We start from the raw sequence: 25240 nt of genomic DNA, 5'->3' as shown, positions 1-25240 counted from the left end.
CCAGCGTTCCTCCCTGTCCAGGATGTTACATCCTCATCATTGAAAGAGTGTCCACTGGCCTGTAGGTGTGAACAGACTGCAGAGTCCTGGCCTGACGAGGTGGCTCTTCTGTGTTCTGCCATCCTCTTAGCCAGAGGTTGTTTGGTTTCCCCGATGTATAAATCCTGGCAATCCTCCTGCACTTAACAGCGTACACTATGTTACTCTGTTTGTGTCGGGGGACCCGATCCTTGGGGTGGACCAATTTCTGGCGCAGCGTGTTTTGGGGTTTAAAAGCCACAGAGACCTGGTGTTTTGAAAAAATGCGTCTCAACTGTTCCGATACTCCTGACACATATGGGATCACTACAGGTTTTCGCTTGGGCAGCGGTTGTCCTTCTCTCCTGGATCGGCTGGAGCTTTCTTTAGGTGCCTTTCCAGCTTTGACAAAAGTCCAGCTGGGATAACCACATTTACTCAGGGCCTTTTTGATTGGTAGTTTGATAGCACTAAAAACTTGTGCTTGGGTGAATGAATGAGTTGTGTAAAGCGCTTTGAGTGCTCAGAGTACAAAAGTGCTATATGAGAACCAGTCCATATGTTTAGTTTCTTGCCAACAATGTGAGCATTAGTTATATTTTCTTACCTATGCTATATCTCAAATGGCATCCATCAGTAAAAACGAGTCAGTGGTTTGTACACTTGTACTTGCATGAATTTTAAAGAGTGTTGTGCAGTTTTTGGAAATAAACTAAAAAGAAAATATTTTTCTGCAGTAAAGACAACAACACAACAGTACCCCGTACATGTAATGTCAGTACCTTAGAAAAAAAGAATAAAGGAAAAAAATCTATCACAGGCATCAGCGCCGATGATGGCCTAACGATTGAAGACTGATTAGAAACTAGTTGCTGATTGGTTATGATCACTGAGAAGTGTGAAAAGTGTCGAAATACTTAAAACAGTCACATTTAACTGTTTACTTAAAGGACCCAGTCTAAGCAGACCAGGTAGGCCAAGTCCTGTGAAGATGGATTTTGAGCCACACAGCAACATGGGGACATCATGCTTGTATGTAAGTTGTGTAAACTGAAAAATATTCAAGGCTTCAGGGACTCTTCTTGTTGTTTCTCTTCTCTCTATGCAAACACCAGTTGTTTAGCAACAGTGAAGCTTTTACCCCAACAAAATAATTTGCTGCCATCTGGTGGTCGGCATCTATCTATCTATCTCTCTCTCTCCAGATATTTGATAAAGAGAGCTGTTATTGATACTAGACAAGGACTGTGATAAACAAGTTCATCTATATTTGTGTTGATTTGCATAAACTGACTCTGCCATGAACGAATGAATGAAAACATGTAAGACATCCTCTACCATCACATTGTAAACAGTAGTCCAGAGGCGTATCTGAATTCGTGTTCACACATAATATCACCACATTTATTCAGTAAACGCTTAAAAGCTAAGTAGTGCTGTATACCTGCGTCCATCTCCAGATGCCTTAAAGCAAGCAAGCGTTGGGATTAACTAATGAATGACATTTAAATTGGCCACTTTATCAGTGCACGTCAAAGGGTCTCATTGACAGCACAGAGATAAATCAGATGTCTTACTCATGAGGAGCAAACTCAACCTAATTTAACAGCAGGAATCTGCCAGTTGAAAAGGGTCAACTTTCTTTATACCGTGACTTTATGTGCTACAGCTTGAGACCCACTGAGTCTGGGTTATCTTGTGAGGGACTTCTGTGTAACCGGAACTCCAGAGAGTGGGAATGTCAGATTATATTAGTGTCAGGCTCAGGAGAGACTCGGAGGCAGACCGTCACTTAAGTTCACAATTTATTACACACACAGACACCAGGTGCGGATATATACAGGTGAGGGGGCACAGGAAGAGGGTCTCCGGGAAACACAGGTACGGGAAGGGGACGGCTATGTACACAATCCTTCACTGAAGCTCAGGTAGCTCGGACTCCGGCTTTTGGCTCACCAAACGGCGGTCCTCAGGCTGGCGAGAATCTGGCACAGGGAGGAAGAACAGGTAAGCAGCGGCACGTAAGAAACTCGGGAAAAAGCTCGGACTAGAAATGACACTGACGAGTGTTACACAATAATCCAGCGAGGAAGCACTCTCAGCAGCTGCCTTAAGAAGTGAATGAGATGAGATGATTGTTTGCAGGTGTCCGAGCCAGGGGCTGGAGCCGTCATGACTCCGCCCCGGTAGAGCGCAGTGCGCGGGAGGGGAGAGAGAGATGCAGCACAACAAAAACACTTGTAGCCATACAGAGTCAGCCGAGAAGGCACAGGGTCATGACAATTAGAGACCTTCTTCGTCCTCCGTAACTCCATTGAATAAACTATTATTATGTACTTTTTGTCCAGAAGCTGCTGTGTGAGCAGTTGACTCAGAGAGCATTTGTTTGTCAGCACACACAGTGCGGTACAAGATATGTGGGTTTGTGTGAGTAACTGGTCATTTGTTTGTGCAAACTGCTTGGTGGATTTCCCCTGCAGCCACACAACACAGTCTAGTTTGTACCTGAACTTTGTCTTTTTATTTTTTTTTTAATCTAAATAAATAAATAAAGTAGTAAAGTCTGCTTTTTCAGTGTGGGGCATTACCTGTTTTAACTTGGATCCCTCTGAAATGCACTTCAAGACAATCAAATTAAGAATAAACAGTCTCTGTAACAGCACGGTGGCACAGTGGTCACTGTTACCGCACAGCAAGAAGGTCCTGCGTTTGATTCCGGGGTCTTTCTGTGTGGAGTTTGCATGAATCGCGCACGAGCAAAGCCGCCGCTCCCGCACTAACTCCACCAGAGTACCTATTTCGGGTCACTTTTGCCGGTCCAAGCCCGGATAAAGGAGCAGGGTTGGAATTGTGACATTAAAAAAACAATAATTGCTAAAAGAAATGTAATTTGTAGTTCTAAATAAATTCTAACTGCATTTAAGACGTGCTTTGCTCACTTTATGTCTCGTTCCACGTTGTTATTTCTCTCTTCAACAAGGTAGGTTACAATTACATTAGCATGACCAATTATGCAAATTAGGCGATGACGTCATTTAGCGACTTCTAGCGACTTCTAAGACAACCAATAGAGATTTTCCTTACTGAGGAGTTGGCAACACTGACCTGAGAAGGATAAGCGGAAGCGAGAAGCATTTATTCACCTCTTCAAATTTTTATTATAGGCCAACTATAAATAAAAATGTATTTGCTTTATTTTAGTTTTGTGATATGAGTTATTTTTACACAATGCTTTAATTTCTGTTATTTATTTATTATTACATGTTAGTGTCTGTTTTGTTTCTGTTTCTTTTGTCTTGGTTACATAACAGTCACGGCTAAGCTAACATAGCTAAGCTAAGTCATGGCTAAGCTAACATAGCTAAGCTAAGCTACGCTGTGAGAGGGTCCGTTTAAAAGTAAAAAGCACAACATCTGATGGGGCAGCCAAGGCACTGCCTGTGTTAAAAGTACACAGTGAAATCAAGAAAAATGGCAGACTACCACCAAATATGAATTCTGCCAACATTAATCTCCTGCTAAAACCAGGAAAAGACCCTTTATTTCCCTCAAGTTATCGTCCAATATCCCTTATAAATGTAGACCTTAAAATAATATGCAAAGCTCTCTCAAAGAGATTAGAGAAAATAACCCCCCTCTTAATTCATCCTGACCAAACTGGTTTCATAAAAGGTCGGCACTCCTCAACAAACACTCGTAGATTACTTAATTTAATAGACTACTCATACAATAAAAACATTGAAACCATAATATTATCTCTAGATGCAGAAAAAGCATTTGACAGAGTTAACTGGAAATTTTTATTTGCAACTTTACACAAATTTGGTTTTGGAAACTCTTTCATAAATTGGATAAGAATATTATACAATTCCCCAACAGCTCGTATCAGAACAAATGACCAGACATCCTCCAGCTTTTGTCTCATGAGGGGCACCAGACAGGGATGCCCACTCTCCCCTTCACTTTTTGCAATTTTTATCGAACCTCTAGCAGCAGCATTTAGACAGGCTACAACAATTAAGGGCATAAAATGTAAGAACGTAGAACATAAAATCAGTCTCTATGCGGATGATGTGTTGCTTTTTCTGCAAAACTCACAAATCAACCTCTCTGAAGTAATTACTCTAATAAACTGGTTTTCAAGAGTTTCAGATTATTCAATTAATTGGCCAAAATCTACAGTTCTTCCCATTAACTGCTCCTTCCATAATTCATCTTTTGCCCCACTACAATCTGGAAATATTAAATATTTAGGTATTAATGTTTCTCCTAAGCTTTCAGACTTAATTAAATTAAACCACATCCCACTTCTAAAGAAAGTAGAAGGCGATCTGACTAGATGGAAATCTCTACCCATATCACTCATGGGAAGGGTCGCCACTATAAAAATGATGATCTTGCCAAAAATAAATTACTTATTTTTAATGATCCCCAACAAACCATCACAAGATTGGTTCAGATCTCTGGATTCACATATTTCTAAATTCCTTTGGAAAGATAAACCCCCGCGTATTAGCTTAAAAACACTACAAAGAACCAAGGATAGAGGAGGATTAGATCTGCCTAATTTTCACCAATACTTCTTAGCCAACAGGCTTCAGTTCATCTCAGAATGGTTAAAATGTACCCTCTTAGATGAGCCCTGGCTAGATGTTGAACAGGCACTATGCAATGATCTAGAGATTTCAGACCTACCATTTATTAGCTCAAACATCAAAAGACATGAATGCTTTAAAAGCATCAATATCAGCTTTTCTCTGACAGCATGGTGGGAGTTTCTAAAAATAACGGAGTCTTCATTAATCCCATGCAAACGTACACCTATCTGGAATAACCCTGACATATTACAAAACAATAATAAGATTAATTTCCCAGAATGGAGTTGTAAAGGAATTAAATACTTAGAACATATATTAGAGGGAACAGAATTTATTCCATTTGACAGACTAGTTACACAATATGGGATCAACAAGAAAAGATTTTTAGAATATCAACAAATTAAATCCATAGTAAAAAAGAAATTTAACCTCAGTCAAGTTGAATTACAAACACCACCAAGTGTGGTTCAATTTCTTACTCTTAAATCCCCCAAACTATTATCTAAAATATACAGAACACTTTCTAAAATAGATGAATCAATATCCCTTCCTATTGCAAAGTGGGAAGCAGATTTATCAGTCAGCTTAGACCAAAACGTCTGGTCTCAGATGTGCTTAAAAACCTTTAAATTGATTAAAAATCCCAATCTGCAATTAATACAATACAAAATACTGCATAGAGTGCACTATACAGGTCATCGAATGTTCAAGATGGGCTTTACATCCGCCAACAACTGCTCACACTGTCAAGGCAATACACCAGACAATTACATCCACGCTCTTTGGTTTTGTCCACCAGTGCAGAAGTTTTGGCACGAGATATGTGAAGATTTATCAAAGTGTCTGAAATGTAAAATTCCAACCTCCCCTTTAGTATGCTTGTTGGGAAATTTGGATGATGTCACTACAGAAACTAATACAGTCCACATGGTTTTTACTGCCCTATGCATCGCCAAGAAAACGGTCCTCATGAACTGGAAAAATAAAAATAATCTTAATTCTAGCCAATATAGAAACTATCTAATAGATCACATTAGTCTCGATATAGCCTCTGCCACCACATTAGATCAATCCCTCTGGGCTCCTTTGATCGGCTCCATCACCTAGCGGGGTTGGGGGGTCGTGGTTTGGTCCCGCCTTGGCTATTGTGGTTGATGTGGAGGTTGGGATGGGCTTAGGGCACCTGGAGGACCCCTAGAGACGTTATCCCTGGAGGGCTTAACCCGGGGGTTGTGTTCATAACCTGGTTAGTGGCTCTGGTTGCTCTCAGAGGTTGTTCTCCTCGTGGCCGCGTGCAGCGGGGCTGGAGGATGGTCTGTGCTGGCGGACGTAGGTTACTGGCCTGGTGGCCTGGCTGCCCCTGAGTGGATCCGGGGCGGGCGTGGGGGTTTGGGGTTCGGGGGTGCTTCGCCTCCGTGCTGGGGCTCTGGCTGGGCCTTGGGGGCTTCGGTCCTCGTCGGTGTGTCGCCGAGGTTGTGGGCGGGTGGGTGCACGGGGGCTCAGCCCTGGCGCAGGGGGCCTCTTGTGCATCGGCCTAACCGGGGGGCTCTTCAACTGGCAGGGAGGTTGTTCCATCTTTGCAGGAGTCCACTCTGCAGGTGGGGGAGAGACATAGGAGAGGTGGAGAATAAACTTAACCTGGGTGTCTGTGTCTTGTGTAGTCTGGGAGATGATTGAATGTTGGGGTGGGTACAGTTTCCTCTGCGGTGGGGTAGGGTGGGCTGCCCCGGGTCCTGTGGGGCTTGGCGGTGCTGCTGCCGTAGGCCCCGGTCTGGATGGGCCTGGGCTCCCTTGCCTTGGTGGATACCAGAGGACGGGGGTGCCTATTGGGGTCAGCGGGGGAGCTGGCCCTAGGGAGGGACACCCTCCCCTCCCTTCTTTTCCTCCCCATCCCCGGCTGCCTCCCTCTTCCCGCTCCACCACACCCACCCACACAGGTAGGGCTTTGGGGTGCGGGTGTGTCACCAGGGTGCAGGGGAGACATTCCCCCCCCTCTGTCCTCTTCTGGCCACCTGTGCCTCAATTTTATCTCACAACTTAGACATCCACATTACTTACACTCTCATAACACACACACACATATATATATATATAGGGCCTTGAGGGTGGGCACGTTAACGGCGTCCAGTAGACGGTCTGTGTATTCAAACCTACCTCTGGCGCCGGTGCCCACCTCTCAATTTTAAATCCATGTAGACATTGAGGGTTCTCGGGAGGGGCCGTGCTAACACCTGCTGCTCTCTGGCAGCAGCACCATGCTCTCCCTTGTTTTAAACACACTTTAGAGCAACACGCAGCAACACTACACTTGAGCGGGAGGAGGGGGGTATGGGGTCTTAACACACCCCCGTTCTCTGCTAGCCATCGGGGCGGGGGGGCTGGGAAGAGATGCTGGCTGTCTGATTGGCCTCCCTGCTGCTGCGGAGCCTGGGGCGGTCTGCTAGCCTCCACCACGGAGGGAAGGGTAACATCTCTTGGGTCTGGGTGCCGTTTCCCCCTCTGGGGGCGAGGATACCTGGACCCGGGGTATAGACTATGTTTGGGGAGTGTGATTGTGTGTATATGTCCATTTACGTTTATTCCTACGTTGGGTGAGTGCTGAGTGTTTGTATATGTGTGCATGAGGGTGGGAATGCATGTCTGTGTCTGTGTGTGCCTGTTTGTCTGTGTCTATATGTCAGGTCGGGTCTTAGACTCCACCTCTCTGGGAACTCCCAGGCCCTCCAAGTGTGGAGGCCTATCTCCCCTCACCACACTCCCTGCCGGTGACTGATGCCCTCAGGGGTCGGTGCATTGTTGGTTCTTGGTGTCCGGGGCTGGGCGCTCAGGTCATGCGCCAGCTCACTCCCGGTGGCTACTTGGCGGGGCCTGGCGCCTGCTGCTCAGTCGGGCCTCTTCCGGGGCGCGGAGGGCCCTCGGGCCTCCGGCCTCTGTGCCTGCGGCTCGGTTCACTCTGGCACAGCTGGCTGCCGGCGGAGCCGGCGGGCACGCCGGTGCAGCCCCCTCTAGTTTCTGCCCGGTGGCTATTGGGTGACCCCTCGCCTGGGTATCCTCAGCCCTTCCCATGAAGGTGGCACGGATGCCCCTCCGGTGGTCCTCCTTGGGCTCTTGCACTCTGGGGCCTCTGGATGTCTGGGGCCTGGATCTCCTCCATGCCTGCTTCATGCCCTGGGGGCGGGGCTATGGCTCTCTACATCCTCTTGCAGACCATTACATGGGGAAACCATTTGAATACAAGCGCGCCGATCCACACAGGTGTGTACACAGGTGTTCACTGTTTGTAGACTTAAATCACACCTTTCTTGGCTGCTACTTCAAAGCACATTGTGCGCTGTCTGTCCTGCGTGCTGCACAACAACATTCAATATTTAGTATTTACTGCTGTTTACACTTAGCTAGATTAATGCGATGGTGTTGTGTATAGTATGTTGCTTTGTTTTGTTTTGTTTTTTGCTTGTTTTCTATTCTTTTTCTCTCAACAGGTGATCCCGGAGATATTTTTTCTTCCCCCCTTTCTCACTGTCCCTCTCCCCTTCTGTTTTTCTTTTCCTTCCTCTTTCTTTCTCCCTTTCCTATCCCTCACTCATGTCTGTCCCGTCTGTAACAACTGAAAATAAAATAAAATAAATAATAAAAACAAAGGTCGATCAAATGGACCAATACGGCAATGCTGATGATCCATTTGGCAAAATAAATCCATTGGGTATCCTTGTTGGTCTTCAGACAACAATTCTGACGGCTAAAGAACCAAATGGGACAGGCAAAAAAAAAAAAAAAAAAGTACACAGTGAGCTTTTCTTCACCAAAAATTCTCATCTTTTAAACCTGAAAACACAGTGAATATAAATTAAAATCATAAAATGACAAAAACACATGGGACATAAACCCATCTTACGGTGTGAAAGCTGTGATTCCTGTTTTTCCACCCTTCCTGCTTCCTTCTCTGACTGTAGACTGAATGTGCTTGTTATATTTATTCACCTAAGTTTCTGTGAGAAAGTTTGTTTTTCACCTTACAAAGTTCTACTTGAAAATAAAGTAATTCAGTCAGTCATTCTAAGCTCAGTTCATATCTGTCAGTTTATTAACTGCATCATTAAAATGTCAGCACCTGGTCATGAACTCTGAATTAACTTCATTCACAGGTAATGTTAGTCTATTGGAACTTTTTAAGTGTGTTTTTAAACATGTTTGTCCAAGGAAAGGTCAGCAGCCTCTAAGTCAGCTAACATGTCATCAGTTTGTCCTTTGACGTTATTATGATATAAAGTCTCATTTGTAGCAACAGTCTCTAGAATGATACCTGCAACTTTTGTGCAAGGTGTCACTGCTGTTATCTTGCTTTTTGTACCTCATTCTTATAGAGACACAAGAAATCAAAATCTGCAAGCCTACATAACAGATAGGAAGACGAGTTGGGAAAAAGTGATATGGAAACTGAAGCTACCTTCATTACACAAAGGCTTTGATAAAAACTTTAAAGAAATCAGTAAAATGGCAGGAATGACATGGTGTAATCAGGTGGATTAAATGCATAAATAAAGATCCCAGAGTTTGATGTGACTCATGTTTCCTCTGTTTGTGTTTGATCTGCTGTCCTGAACTCAAACAACGGAGAACACCAGCCTCAAACTCTGAGTCACCTGCAGAACAGGTACAGATGTTCTGGCCTCTGGATTTTCATGTCAGTTTGTGGAAACTCTTAATGTGGTTGAGCAAGTTTTACACAAGATGCTGCTGCAGGTTTGAAAAATAAGCTTTACTCCAAGGCTCCTAAATGTCAGCAGCTCAAATACAGGATTCAGTTTGTGTTGCAAGAATTCAACAACAACACAATGAAATTGAAAAAAGAAGAAGAAATCTAGCACTACCAAGCTGAAACATTTAAAGCTTCATTCATTTTGTTTTTGGGTTATTTTAAATCTTTGCATTTTTAGAACACCCACCTAATACTAAAAAGAACATTTTTTGCTAATTTGTTTCAGTTGGGGTGATATTCAAATGAAATGCATGTTCAAAAATGTGCTTTTTACATTAGCTGTATTTTTAATGCCATGGTTCTGATCATTTTGATCAGTATTTTCTTGTGTTTTGGTATTATTCTGTGTTATTATTTATGTTCTGATTCTCTAGTTGTGTTGTTTTGATTATTATTATTATATTTCAGTTTAATTCTGGTTAAGAGTTTAGTTCTTAGGTTTTGTTCTTGTCCCCTCGTGTTCAGTGTCACGTCTGTGCCTGTTGTGTTTCCTGTTTTACTTTGAAACACTGACATGAGACGCTCCTGTCAGGTTTGCTTCCCTTGTCTCGTTAAGTCTGATTTTTCCCAGCTGTGTTTCCCTCCTGTCTCCCATTCCCTGATTACTCCGGTGTGTATTTAAGCCGTGTGTTATGTTGTATCCTCTTCATGCTGTGTGTTTGTCTCGTGCTCCTGTTAGTTTCCTAGTGTTTCGTTTGAGGTTTTGGTTTGTTTGTGTGTTTATTGTCCTCGAGCGTTTAACAATAAAAGCTGTGTTTTGACTTTAAGTCCCATCTTTGAGAGTCCTGCATTTGGGTCCAATCCTGCCTGCTGCACATCACAACATGACATTTAAGCTTCCTGAATTATAATACATTTGATGTTTCTTCAGGATTTTAGGCTCAGTTCTTGGTTTCCACCAGTTCTGTAAGCATCATTTTCACCATCTCAGCTCTGGTTTTATGTCCATTCAACCCGTTTTCCCTCCCAAAGTGTAACATTTTATGCTACGTGACAAATCTTCGGTATGTTAAGCTTTCGGCCACCCAACACATCCTGTATTAGGAGTTTGGAAAAATTAGGAAACATGAGATCAGCCGGGAGCATCAATCTATTGGATTCTATCCGCGTATCATAGGAACGCGGAAGGTCAGCTTTCGCATTCCCGAGGAACGCCTCGGGACGTGACAAATCGTTGGTCTATTACACGGTCGGAGTGAGAACAACCTCGTCCATTGGAGCTGGTATTTCATGGTTATTATTTATCACCTCTGCAGCAGCCCTGCACTGTATTCTGCTAGTATTGTGCTTCCCACTCAGTACACATACAAAATGTGTTACTTAACAGTGTAAGAGAAAGTTTTCAAAGAATCCACCGTGCTGGCTCTGGAGCAGACAACCAAAGAAAAGTGTCTCCAATCATCTGTGATGGCGCTGCGTTGTGTCTTATCCACTTTGTGCTATTTCCAGCTATTTGTCTGGAAACAGCTGGAAACACTGAGCCTGAATGTCTTAAGGTTTTCAGTGTCTCCACAGTCTCGCCTTTACTATTTTAATTTTAGTAACGCTCCCAAACCCAAACTGGGGAAAACAGGGAAATCTGCAGTATTCTCGGCTTTAACAGGCTTTTCCATGGTGATGGTGACAATATTTCTAGATGTTGTATGTGATTAACGCTGCTGGTGGTCACAGATGAGTCACGATGTGCCCCGTAAACCTGAGTCTGGTCCGAGTTTCCTCTGATAAAACTATAATGAGGCTGGTAAGTGTGAGCTTGCTTTTCTTTCGCTGGTGCCAGACATCTCGGGATATTCCTCTTGGAAAGGATTGAAATGCTTATAAAAGATCCAATTTCAGAGGGCAGACTTGGGTTAGGATGACCTCTTCTACTTATTTTTATCTTCTGTGAAAGTTTACATGAAGGGGGCACAAAGACAGCTTTTTGTTGTTGTTTGGATTTGAAACTAAAATACACTGAAACTAAAATTCTATTGGGTCAAATTTGAACCATATTGAGATTAGGATTAGGATTAGGGGCCTGGGAATGCATCATGTTTTCATTTAGGTCCTCAGAAAGGTAGAAGGACAGACCTCCTTTGCCTGGGCTCAGTGTTCATTAGTCAGCAGCAGGTCAACACAAACACATCTGTTATGGTGATATTGGTCCGTCTAATACCACACACACACACACACACACACACACACACACACACACACACACACACACACACACACACACACACACACACTATCCTCTGACATTGATGCCGGGAAGTCCCTTTTTCCTCTTATCGCTGCCTTGTGTTTCGTTTGTGGACACATCACAGAGATGCTCTCTGATTTGTCCTCCAGAGGCTGGATCCCCAGCAGCCAATCAGTTTTCTCCGGGGCTGTGGTGCGCTGCATCGCGTGAGGGGGCATGATAACCGGGAAGAGTCTGCAGGATGTGAGCATCACCTCCTTCTGGTTGTTTCCGGGAAGCATGCACGCTTGTGTGCGCGCGCGTGTGTGTATATACGTGTGCATCTCAGTGTGTTAGTCTCTCAGGCTCGTCTTTTCTTGACGTGACACTGACAGTTTGGATGCGCTCACACACTCAGTCCACTGATCTTATGTGGTTATGTGGATGAGCAGCAGGAGTTATTCTCCATTAAATGTTTTATGTCTTTCTAAAAAAGAAGATTCAAAGAACTGTAACTGTGTGATCACAAATTATTACTTCCAAAAACTGCAGTTCCTCTGAGGTCCACTTGAGTCTAACCACAAAAGTGAGACAATTCACACATTCGATGCTAGAAGACCCAGGATTTGCGAAAAATGGATGGAGAGTCTCCCTGTGAAGAGGTCCTCTGATTGTTGGGATTTGGTGCTATATAAAGAAAACTGAAATGAATCGACATTAATAGATTTTTTTTTTTTTTTAATCAGGTTATTATCGGCTGTTGTTAGCTGCTAGTTGTGCTGCTAGTTGTCTGCTCGGCTTCAGCTCAGTTAATTTTTCTTTTTTACAGCCAGAGTCTTCAGAAGCAGTTTAACAGGCAAACGATTGTTATGTCTTAAATTCTACCAGCAGCAGATCCCAGAAGTCTATTCTTCAGTTATTATGAGTGAAATTGCAGTATTTTGTTTGTGTGTACTTACCACATGTTTGTATCTGAGTGATGCAACCACACAATCTATTGATGTAACTCACAGCTAGCTAGTGCTCCTCCTGTGTGAACTGGTCATTTGTGCTTGTTTGAATAATTGCTTGAATAACTTCATTAGATATGCTTTCTACTCTGTAACTTTCATGTGAGGCAAAACATGAGGATTTCTTGTGGCAGAAGTGTTGAGGTCTTCCTGCAGGTGGCGCTGATGGTTCAGTAACGACAGCTGGTCGCTACAATGAACTAGCAGCATCTGCTAATTCCGGTTTTGACCAGCAGAGGGGGCACTGACACCAGGTATCAGCTGCTTTATCAGCTGCAGGTTGTTATGAACAAAACCAAAATCAACATGAGTCACACGCAGACAGACAGACAGAGGGACAGACAGTTTAGTCTGTCCTGACTCACATGTCTGCTTCACTGACCACCTCACCGTCTGGAAAGATCAGACTCTGTCTCCTCTCTTATGTTGAACGAAACATCAGTTCTCCCAAAAATAGCTCAAATCGTGTCGTGTTTCCTTCACGGTTTAACGTGACTCACAGTTTTTACTCACACTGAGCTTTTTTGGGACTCCCAGTCTGTTTTCAGACATAGAGTCACATAATTATTGCGTGTTTCGAAATGCATGTGAAAACTTTTACTGATTTTCCAGCCGCTTAAGGTGACTAAGATCTGCTGCTGACTGTTACTGATTCAGGTTTTTAAAGGCAGCAAAACATATTTGCAAAGAAGCTCATAAACATTTTCTGCTTGTAAGAAAAAGCTTTGGTAGTTTGTTGCTGAGGTTTAAAAACAAAACACAACAACAAGACGAACAAAGAAAAAACATTTCATTTGGAGAAAACAATAAATGCATAAAAACAAATAAAAACAAATGCTACATGTTTGTATTATCAGATGAAGACATGTGAAGCTCACAGTAAACAGCTGTGCTCGCCCAGACTGGCAGCAGGCCAGCTCTGGGCTGGGTGTGCTGAGTCATGTTGTTGAGTCATGTTGTTGAGCTGCTCTCCTCTTCTTCTTCTTCTCGTCCTTATTACTGGAATCAGTCATCAGCTTTTATCACATTTTCCACTTTCATACAGTTTTCTGGATTTTGTCATGTCTGTTTTTCACCCGTTTCTTTGTCTCAGCATGTTTTGCTGTTGTTCTGCAGTCAGTCTGCACTTTGGAGGATCATGATTTTACCATCTGTGTTTTCTGCCCTGTTAGCAGCAGACAGGACGATGACTTCAGTGCGTCCGGCACGAGAACGTGCAACTGAAAAATGACTTGTCAGCTTCACGTGAAATCCACTCACGCTGCCCGGCAGAGTGAACTCTGATGGTTCTGTTGATGCTTTCTGCAGAAGAAACTCAGCTTTAATCCAGTAAAGTGCTTAATGACAGAGCAAACAGAGAAGCTTCGTGCCAACAAAATACTGATGTTTGTGAAGAATATCTGTGTGAAGATGAGCAAGAGTATGAATAAGAATAAAATGCGTGTCACAGTCAACAGCATACCTGAGATCACAGTTTAAGACACATTGCTATTTACAATACAAATAACACAAATGATGTGTCTAAAACGTCCGACATTATCCTCATGGGAATTGTGAACAAGGATGAGAAAATATCCCTGTGAATGTTCAGCTGTGGGAAAAACCTGTGCAAACAAGAAAACGTCACGTAACATAACTGTTCTGCAAACGTGTTAATTACTCCGACTGAGACGACAGCTTCCGCTGCACAAATCAGTGTGCAAACGTTGTGTACCCCTGCATATACACAGCATGCTTGAATGCCCAGAATCAGCTCAAATAGTCTATCTGAGTCTGGCTGCTGACAGAGAACCAGATCTTGTGCACATTTAGGTCACTGCGTGTGGTTCACTGTGCTGTAAGTAACCAAATCTGGCTGATACTAGCGTGCAAACGGGGGCAGCCAGGAATCAAACCACCCACCTTCTAATAAGAAGACGATTTGTAGATGATCCACTTATCCAACTAGGCGTGGCACAATAGAAAAGTTTAGAAAGTTTGCATAAAAGAAAAGACGGCACCCCCCCTACACACACACACACACACACACACACACACACACACACACACACACACACACACACACACACACACACACACACACACACACACACAGTTAGGTGTTGCTATCCTCATGGGGACATCTCATTGACATAAAGCTTTCTCTTGCTGCTGACCCTAAACTAACATAACCTAACTGTAACCCTGACACTAAACCACACTTTGAGTGTGAAAAATGCCTTCAAACTTGTGGGACCTGGAGTTTGGTCTCCACCAGTGTAGTAAATTTCAGATCTTAGTCTCCACCACACACACACTTGCTTGTGTTGTTGCTGCTGCAATGCTCATTTCATTTGTGACCTCCCGTTGCTGAGACAGTTGTGATTTCCTGTAAGCGAGCAGCAGACTCAGATCTGGTCTCAGTCCAGGTCTCGTTCTGCAGAGTCAGTCACAGGTAAACACAGCTGTCACTCTGCATGCAGCATTATGCGGCTCTGTTTCCTGCAGCTCAAGGACTTAATGAGGTCGAGCCAAGAATGTTACCTGGTATCACCTGAACACTGCCGTGCATTCCTCTGGGAGGGAGGGGGAGCGGAGGTGAGGCCAGAGGGGAAGTAGAAAGTCAAGCTCATCAAGACTCATACAAAGAAACGGTGGATTATTTCCCTGAAACAACTTGTTACATCTCTGGAGAAAGCTGACAGAGCTCCGCCTCTCGCCTGTTTTTGACTGGACTGATTTTGGGCTGTTTGTGGCATGTTTGCAACCAGAGACAGCAGGGCGGCTTTCCTCAGGGACGTTTCAGGGAAGTGACACTTTCATACCCACCCTTTCCCCTGCAGCAACAAGAAGCTTGTTAGAAACTCAAGAGACCAGGGAAAGTTCCTGCTAAATGGCCTAAAAGGTGGCCAAACCTTTACTGAGCAATATATAAAGAGCGTGGGAAAACCAGAACAGAGGTGGGAACGTCTGTCATCTGACAACTACAGACTCCAGACTTTCATTCTGCTCAGTGTGTGAGCTGAGGTTAAAAACCAGAAAACCCGAAAGCACCACTGGCAACAGGATCTCATCACGTAGCGGAGAGAAAGTTCACAGGGGAAACCCCGCCTCTTTGCCCGCCCGTGGCGCTGCTCTCTGGGGGAAATGAAGGTGACGTGACTCATGTAGAGAAATTCTGACTTTCTGCCATGATGGAAGTGAAGTGTGCTGATATTTGACATAATGCAGACTCATACAAAAACAAACAAATAAATATTGGCTCCTAAAAACATTTAAAATAAACATCTTAACCAAAGCCGTCTAAATTCTGACTTTTAAAACAAACAAATGAAAAAACAACAACTTGTTCATTTAGTCTGTAACGTATCTCTGGGTATTACAGATATTTTTAAATGTGTAATTATAAACAAGCTGACAGCAGATGTTTTTACTTTTACAAAAAGACTGAAAAAATGCAAAGCGTTGTTTTCTGTTTGACGTCTCTTTCAGCCTTGGTCTGTTAGATGTGTGTGTGCAGGGACCTGCTGATCTGTCCACAGTTAACCAACATGTTCTCTGACTCACAGGAAGAACAGGTAGAGTAAAGGCAACATTTACTGAGTCACTGAACACACAGAGACCCTGCATCACAAAAATAATCAAAATCAAAGAGGCAAAAAAGCTGGAACAAATAACTGCTGTGGCCCAAGAGCAGGAAGCTGTACTGCTGAGCTGGTGATTGGGATTTTTGTGCCTAACAGCACGGCCGTCACACAGTTTGGAAATTCAAGACACAGAACAATCTCAAAGATGCAAATAAAGACCACAATGAATAAGCAGACACCAAAAGCCAAAGAAGTGAATAACAAATAGGCACAATGCAACACAAAAAAGACTGCAAAGAGAATAAAGCTAAATTTTAGAGATGCAAAAAGAAATTATGGAAATAAACAAAGGTACAGAGGACAAAAGGAGACTTAAAACAACTTCAAAGTTGTAGAAAAGATCCTAAAACAGGCACAAATCTAATCTGGAAAGTCCAGAACAGGGCTTTGGGCACAATGTGACAATAAAACGACTGCAGTTATGCAGACAGTAAAAGAAAGATGCAAAGACACCACATAGAAACAAATGATTTGCAAATAATTTGCAAAGATGACCTCAAAGATGCAAATAGACACAAGAACAAGTACAAAAAGAAGCCCGGCCACCACAGAAAGCCTAACGACCCAGTCTCGTCGTTGTGTCCTTGGGCGAGACGCTTCACCTGCCGCTTACTGGTGTTGGCCAGAGTGGCCGATGGCGCGATATGGCAGCCTCGCCTCTGTCAGTCTGCCCCAGGGCAGCTGTGGCTACAACTGTAGCTGCCTCCACCAGTGTGTGAATGGGTGGATGACTGGGTGTGTAAAGCGCTTTGGGGTCCCTAGGCGGGACTAGTAAAAGCGCTATACAAATACAGGCCATTTACCTGATAACACACTCGTGTCATTTGAGTTTTGAGTGTGTCAGTGTGGGGCTTTTGCTTCTGCACAGCTGTTATTCTGTGACGTGTTCATGCTTTCGCTCTTTGTTTCACATGAACAAGAAGATTGAGATAAATAGAGAACATCACCAGAGTCCAGGCTTCTCGTAGCATCAGATCCTTCACACGATCAACATTTAACAGCAGCAGCAGGAGACGCCATCACCACCACGCTGGTCGTGCTCAGATCTCCCTCCTCCTCCTCCTCCTCCTCTCACTGTACTGATGTAACTCCCACACACTCCTCCTCCTGTGTGTGCGTGCGCCACACACACACAGGAGGTTTTACCACATACAGCATTCAAACTGTTACAGACGCACAAAGAAGCACACGCACACAGTATGACTGTGACCTTTGCAGGGTGACAGCAGGCTGAGTCATCATTAGATAATAGATAAGGAAAGAGGGGAGCAGTAAACATGAGAATCAGGATTATTGTGGTACTGAAGAGATAAGACAGTTTCATAAAAACTATAATTACTATAATTACTACTAATAATGATACTAATGAAGAAAGGAAAAACACAGCGAAATATCTGGTAAACATGAATTCCCACGACTGTGTGTTTGTTTACATGGACACAGGTTGTTCTATATTTTTAAATAAAGAATTTTAATAGGATTTTATTTTGTATCTGCACCAGTGTTGGTCAAGTTACTTGAAAAAAGTAATCAGTAACTAATTACTGATTACTTCCCCCAAAAAGTAATCCCATTACTTTACTGATTACTTATTTTCAAAAGTAATTAATTACTTAGTTACTTAGTTACTTTTTAAAAACACGATTTACAACCTGAATAGGTGATAAAGTGATAGATCTTTCAGCCCAATTCTACTTTTTCTGCATAATCATCATACAAAATGTAATCAAATGGAAAAGTCTCTTTTTAAAACTTGTTTTATTAATTTTAATCTTTTAACTTTATAAAATTAAATTATCTGCAACATTCTCTGACTGGAAGAACTTTTAAACCTATTTTCTGCACATTCCAGCACATAAAATAAAATATTTTGTGTGTTTACACTCAGTCTTTCAAATAGATGCAAGTAAAACACAGCAGAAAATAAATAAAGTCAAAGACTAGCGGTCCTGTTGCTCTATTTTCACCTGTAAAGCAGGAGTGGGGTAGGCGGAGGGTTACCCTGGTGCAGGTGTGCAGCGGTCAGTGGAAGAATCCGCGAGTTTCTCTGTGAGTTTCCCATTACGTCGTAGCAACTCGGTGCTTGTTTGGAAGTTTAGGGGTTTTTTTCGCTGTAAAAAGAAGTTTTCTTCCCACGCACAACGGACACTAATGTTTTTGTCACTTTTTATGGAATCAAACTCAAAGTAAGGTCAGTACTTCCACGCTTTAAACGCTGCACGCTCATACTCTCTCTGCACTCGATATATGATCCATTGTTGATCTGCACACAGCTGTTGTCACGAACGTCGCACTCGCTTACGTCACTGTCATGAGACATTCTCGCAAAAAAATCACGGTTTTAGTAACGCAGTAACGCAGCGTTCCTACGGGAAAGTAACGGTAATCTAATTACCGTTTTTACAATAGTAATCCCTTACTTTACTCGTTACTTGAAAAAGTAATCTGATTACAGTAACGCGTTACTGCCCATCTCTGATCTGCACCTTATAAGTTTTCTGTGAGCTGAAGCATCATCAAGTCGTGATCTTTTTCTAAACCTAAATCAGTGTTTTTACTGCATAAATCTGACCTTTTATCACTTTATCCTGAACCAGTAGCCCTGTTATCTAAACCTCACCAAACAGAAAATGAAAACTAAAGTTAACTTAGGCAGCACAACTTAATCAAGTCGTTTTATTGCTAAACTTAACCAAACAGCAAATGAAAATGAAATTGGACTCTGAATGGAAAAAAGTGTGACACCTAATCCGTGCATTTCCACTGAGGAAACCATGGCATCTTTGGCAAGTGAAGGGAATTCCACAGGAAATTCAGTTTCACCCAGAGAGCAGCTGCTCACTGGATATTTTCTCTTTTTCATCCAGACCCTAGAGCAGGGGTGTCAAACTCAAATACACAGTGGGCCAAAATTCAAAACTTTAACAAAGTCGCGGGTTAACGTTAATATTTACTGAAATATATTTATTCCTCCAGATATAAGAATGAATCTTTTCTTATGGACTCAAACACATTTTGCTGAAAAACTGAATATGGAACAAGCAAAGCTTAATACTAAACAATATATATATTAGCTGTATAATACCAGTAGGCCAGCTCTAATAGTAATTTAGTATTGGCTTCGCGGGCCAAATGTAATTAGGCTGCGGGCCAGAGTTTGACGCCTATGCCCTAGAGAGAGATAAAAGTTCTCCGAGTAGATCACAAGTGTTTGAAATACGTCTGCAGGACCAGCCTGTCTGACACCAGCACTCGTGCCATGTTCAACGTCACGTAAACCTTCTTCTCCATTCTGTTTAACTTCTTAACTAATATGTTTTATTCTTTGTTGACCTATTTGAAGTTATTTTGCAAGTTCAAAACAAGCCTCACTTTTGCCTTCTTGTGGACTTTTTCAAGAATAAAAACATAAATCTGTTCAATTAGCTTCTGTCTGAAATGTGCAGCTCGCACCTGAAACTGTAACTCATACGGTCGTGACTTCCCCTCTTCCAAACAGACTCATGCTCAAAGACCGGATAATGCTTGATTAGCCAGGTTGTGTACGGTATTTAAGTCTGATGTCATTAGCCGTGTCTGGGCCCAAAGTCAAACGGACCAAACTTCAGTCAGAACATCTGAGATAATCCATCCACAACACGAGGTTAGTCATTAATACACTGCTGCTGTTACATTGGAAGGGTTTAAACACTGAGCTTTTAAATGAACAGTGATGATTAAAGAGAGAGGCCGACAGTGATCACTGACTGTGTTTAGATTAAATAAGAAACAAAGTATTAAAACATGTTAAAAACACAACAGCCTGAATAAACTTGTCGTTTGGGCCTGACAGGCTTTGGGCTCAGAAAGTATTAACTTTCATTTCACTGTTATGCAGATGATTCTTAAATCTATCTCAACCGAAGAAAAAACATGAGGGCCCTTTGTCAAAAAAATCTGATGGTGGTTTAAACAAATAAAAGCTGATGAGGTCTTTTTTCAGCTGGGGTCCAGAGCGTGGCTCCTGACATGTACATGAACCAGACTGAAGGACTGGGCCTTTGCTGCAGCTGCACGTGACTTTGGAGCAGCTTCACATTAGGATCAACACTCGACATCTTCAAAACTAAAATCTAAATTCCGTCATTTAAACCAGACTGAACCTTCTGTGTGGTGTTTGCTTTCATCCTGTTGTTTTTATTTTTAATGTTAACAATAGCTGGGTAAAACTACATGCAACATAAGATTTTAGTGTGATTTGACTTAATGACCTGTTTGAAATCCTCTGTTTCTTCAGAGGGAAGCTGAGCACCTGCAGGCTGCAGTGAAGCTCGACCAACCCCGTCCAACATGAAGCTTCACCCTGAAGCATCTTGATGGACTCACTTTGTTTTATTGTGAATCTGATTAGAGGCAGAAGCACTTAACAGCTCAGATTACTGCTGACTTTCATTAGCATGTTAATGTATCTGTAAAAGGAGATGACAGAGCTGCTCATCAGCATTTTACAAAACACATTTGATTCAGCTTGTGCAGAGACGTCAGTCGTTATATCCGACGTGCTCGGCTTGCAGCTCAGGTGTGTGCTCACTTTGAACTCGGATTTATGTTGAAGGAAACCTGGATCGATGTGTTCTTACTGACTGAAAACATATAATGTTCCTCCAATGTGCACGTTTTTAATCTTGTACTTTAATGGCCTGGTTCCACTGTGAGCATTGGGCGGTTTGTACAGGATATAACTGTGACTCATGTTATTGAGCAGAATCGCTCACATTTGTACAGCTGTCAATAAAATTAATGAATTATTGCAAATCATGAGGTGGAGACCTGAACCAGCAGGTTGGCCAGAGGGAGACACAACAGGGCTAAAGCTTCATCTAAGGATCTAAATGCTCATCTTTTTATTTGTTTCTTGGAGCACAAATGCTGAATTTTCATCTCTCCAGTTTTAGCACCTATTTACTTTTCTACAGAACAGTTTATAGTTCAAATAGCTGACATGAGCTTTTTATTTATTTACTTCTGTAGCTAAAATTCTGAAGTTAAATTTACAAACTTTAAAAGTATGACGGAGTGTTTTTCCTTTATTTTCTCTTTAAGACATGAAAGATTTTGAAACCACGTGGCGAGAGTGATGACTGCAACCTTATAGGCGGATGTCAATCACCATTTGTTAGTGAGTGATCCAGATAAAACAGAATGATCAATATTTTCATAGGTTTTGTTTCATAAAGAATATGATCTGAACTGAGTGACTGAGCCATAAACTCAGCTGGAAAGTATCTTCTGAGGTCAAGTCAGAGAGCTGTGAACCCCAACAGTGCAATCACATGCTGTATTAAAAAGAATTTGATTATTATTAACTATAAGTTAATAATTCCCTCTGGATGAACAACATTACCTGAAAAAGAAATGCAGTGGCTCACACTTGGTTTGATGAATCAACAGGATGCTATTTGTTGTACAAAGACACAGACATCTGAGGGTTCAACACTACAGAGCCTGGAGTAAACAGGAATGTGAAGTATGACAAGTATGAAGCACACGCGCCACAGGAGCCTATTGAACACCAACCGTCACTGTGTTTAGTCACCTTAATTACTGAACTTGACCGACCTGCTGGAAAGAACATTTCCGCTTCAGTTTCACGAGACGACGTGTGTGTGTTATGATGCATACCTGGGTTTCCTACACAGAGCACAGTGTAGCCTATTACAATCACAGAATGACTTAAATGTGCAGAATATAAGTGAAATTAGTCAAAGTCAGGCTACAAAACTGCAACATGGCGATAATTAAAATGTGAACTAAGAGTTATTGGACTCTGGACTCAATACTGTCAATCAGCTGACTTAAAATGTAATATGAGTAAATAATCCATACATTTGATTAACCATTTTTCCAAGTCAGAGTCGTGAGGGTGCTGAAGCCTTTTCCAGAGGTCCTCTGTTGCTTCTATTACGAGGGGCAAAACGTACAAATTTAACCTGTAACAGAAACAAATATTATATTTCTACGTGTCACCAGTGCTTGAAAAGAGCATTCATGGAAATAAAGAGCAAAATGTAATTTCTGAACATTGATGGGACACTTTTAGGGAAGCTGAAGCGCTGAGCATGTCGCTGTCATCACCTGATGAGTTCGTCCTGCAGCTTTCTGACCAAATACAGCAGCTTCTGGTTATAAACATATGTAGTTAAATGGTAAAAGAGCTTTTGTCCATTTAGCACCGTCGGCTTGGAACAAACTGCAGAAGGAAAATGACTGAATTTATTTCATTAAGTGCTTTTAAATCTAAACTACGAATCCTTGAGGCCAAGTCCATAACATGCAACTGTTTCAATTAGATTGATTGTCATTTTAACTGATTTTTTTATTTATTTATTTTTATTTGAATTTTATTTTATTTGTATTCTTTCACTTATTGTTGCCTGTGTTTGAGTAATTTCTCTAACTGTGAGACACCTGCTGCTCTTGGCCAGGTCTCACTTGAAAAAGAGGTTTTTAATCTCAATGGGATCTTCCTGGTTAAATAAAGGTTAATAAATAAATAATAGTTGGAGACTTTACACCACACACTGGCTGAAAAATAATTTAGACAGATGTCATTGTCTACATCTTATGTTAAATATGTATTAATACTGTTTAATAAACTCTTTTAATCCTCAAGCTGTTATTTGACAAAGAAGAAGAAGATCAGAAGATTTTTTTTGCTTCAATTTACTTTGTCAGGCTTTCAGTAAATTATTATTATAATTATTATAAATATGGAATTTAGTGAAATGATTTTTCATGTTTCTTACCTGTTGGAGTGAGAATGTTTAACCATGAGCCCAAAGCTTCTTAAAGCTGTAAATCAGTATGTGGAGTTTTTCCTCAGCTGCATGATGTAAATATAATAAGTAGGCCAACATGTGCTGTTGTTTCTGACTTTTTGCACGCTCCACTTTAATCTTTGAGTAAATCTTCTCATGTGTACTCTGGACTTCAACACCTGCATACAGCTGCAGGAAATTCCAATCATTTGTGTGGCGCAGCAGCTAAAAATAATCTCAGAGGCCTTTGAATCTCAGAGCTGCAGACAAACAGTCTGCAGGAAAAAATACGCTCGTTTCTAACGACTGGAAAGAGTGCAGAGTGTGCTGGGAGGGAAGAATCACGTGAACACGCTGCGGTCCACGTCAGCTAAAAACGGTCAGGTTTTATTTTTTATTTTCAAACTACGTCGGCTGTCAGACCTCCACAGAAACACCTCAGATGTTCTGGCAAGTGTCTCCATGTAAGGACACAAACTGCTCCTGTCAGTGGACAGTGTGTGTCATGTGCTCGGCATTGTTTGAATTCTATGGTGGGAGTAAAAAACAAGACACAAAGGGCAGACGTGTGTGTGTGTGTGTGTGTGTGTGTGTGTGTGCAGGTGTTTGTCATTACCAGAATAGAGTGTAGGTTGTGCCGACTTGCTGCAGAGGAGATTCAGCTCATCTTTGAGATGATGACATGATGTCTGGACTCTCACAGCTGTTAAACTAGTAAACAGATAAAGTGAAGTTTAAGCACTTTTTAATATGTCCACTCTCGCAACATTGGACAGTTTTCTCCTTTAAGAGTTTCTTCTTATTTATTTACTGTAAGTGAGAAAGTTAGGGATAGATGTGAAAGGAGCAGAAAGGTGCCTTAAAAGAATCACGTGATCCAACCTGAACATTTATGTTTCATCAAAAATGTTCTACTATTAGCTGTCAGAGGATTCAAGCTTGTAGCAAACGTCAGGAGACAGTCGGCTTCAGATACATTCAGACTATTTAAAATATTTTGCATAGTTTATGTGAGGGAGCAAACCGGAAAGAGCATATAACTAGGGATGGGTACCGGTATCGGTTCTGTCATAAACGGTAGTAACCAGACCGAAAAGCAGCGCACATTTCGGTGCTTTATTTTCCTGAGCTGTGATACACTTTAGATTCTAGCCAATCATTTTACGTTTCCGAGGATAGTAGGCGGGTCCAGGTACGTACGTTCTTTTAGAGCAGAGCTACAGATTAAAAATGCCCAAGGCGAAGCGGTCAATAGTCTGGCTGTACTTCACAGCAAAAGATGCAAACTCAGCAGCTGCAACAAGTGCTTTAAGCTGATACTGTGATACTGTCAAAGGAGGTAACACCTCAAATCTGATGAAACACATGGCGACGCATAGCGTTTTTTTTAAAAGCCGAGAAATGCGCCGTATTTGATAGCTTGCTGCGAGACCTCACACCGAGCACATCTACTGCGGGTGTGGTGCCTGTTATCGGACCCGGAGTTAGCAACATCCCCCAAAAACCCGAAGAGGAGAGTCCTGGCCCCTAGCCCTGCCAGTGTAGCAGAAATGATGAGGATGATGATGCAGCAGCAGCCGTTCTTCTCTGCGTGAGTAGCTTAATGTTGTTCGTGTGTAATTTACGTTGAGTAGGCTAACCACGTTATTACATTAATGCATGTAAGGTGAACTAGCAAACATCATCATAGTTACATGCGGCTGTCTTCTTGTTTGATGGCAGATACTCCCTTCACCCTGGACAAAAAGGCTAAAATGACCAAAGAAAAAGTGGAAAACAGCTAAACATGAGAGGTTTTTGGACAAAGTTTGTGTTTTTTCCATTGTTTAAGCTGCTTCCAGCCAAGAGTGATACCATATATGCCCCATAGCTGCAGAAAAGGCTAACATTGTTATCTTTTTACAAAAAAACAGCTGAACATGAGAGGTTTTTGGACCAAGTTTGTGTTCTCCATTCTTTAAGCACCGGTTTGAGCACCGTTTAAGCACCGGCACCGTTTCAAAAGTACCGGTTTGGCACCGGCATCGGATAAAACCTAAACGATACCCATCCCTACATATAAGGCTTAAAGGCAGGAAAAGACTAGAAGTAATGATTCACTGCCATAGAAAAGCAAACAAATTCAGCGACTTGTAGAGAGGACACCACAAATGGCCACATCCGGAGTTTCTCTGACTACCAATGGGAGCAAAAGCTCACCAAAACTGAGATGTGAGTGGGTGGCACATGCATGCAAGGGTTATCTGCACAACTGAAGCTTGGCATGTCCAT

At 42.2% G+C, this 25240-nt stretch overlaps 1 protein-coding gene across 1 annotated transcript in view; it reads left to right on the top strand.

The window, feature by feature from the left end:
* The window catches only part of diras1a (DIRAS family, GTP-binding RAS-like 1a), a 156047-nt gene that overhangs the window by 15805 nt on the left and 115002 nt on the right, over window positions 1-25240 (top strand). The window lies entirely within an intron of this gene.

The sequence above is a fragment of the Neolamprologus multifasciatus genome, chromosome 15 (genome assembly GCF_963576455.1).
Source record: "Neolamprologus multifasciatus chromosome 15, fNeoMul1.2, whole genome shotgun sequence".
Lineage (NCBI taxonomy): Eukaryota > Metazoa > Chordata > Actinopteri > Cichliformes > Cichlidae > Neolamprologus > Neolamprologus multifasciatus.
Note: the sequence above shows the minus strand (reverse complement) of the source record. Positions and strands in the feature narration are given on the sequence as shown.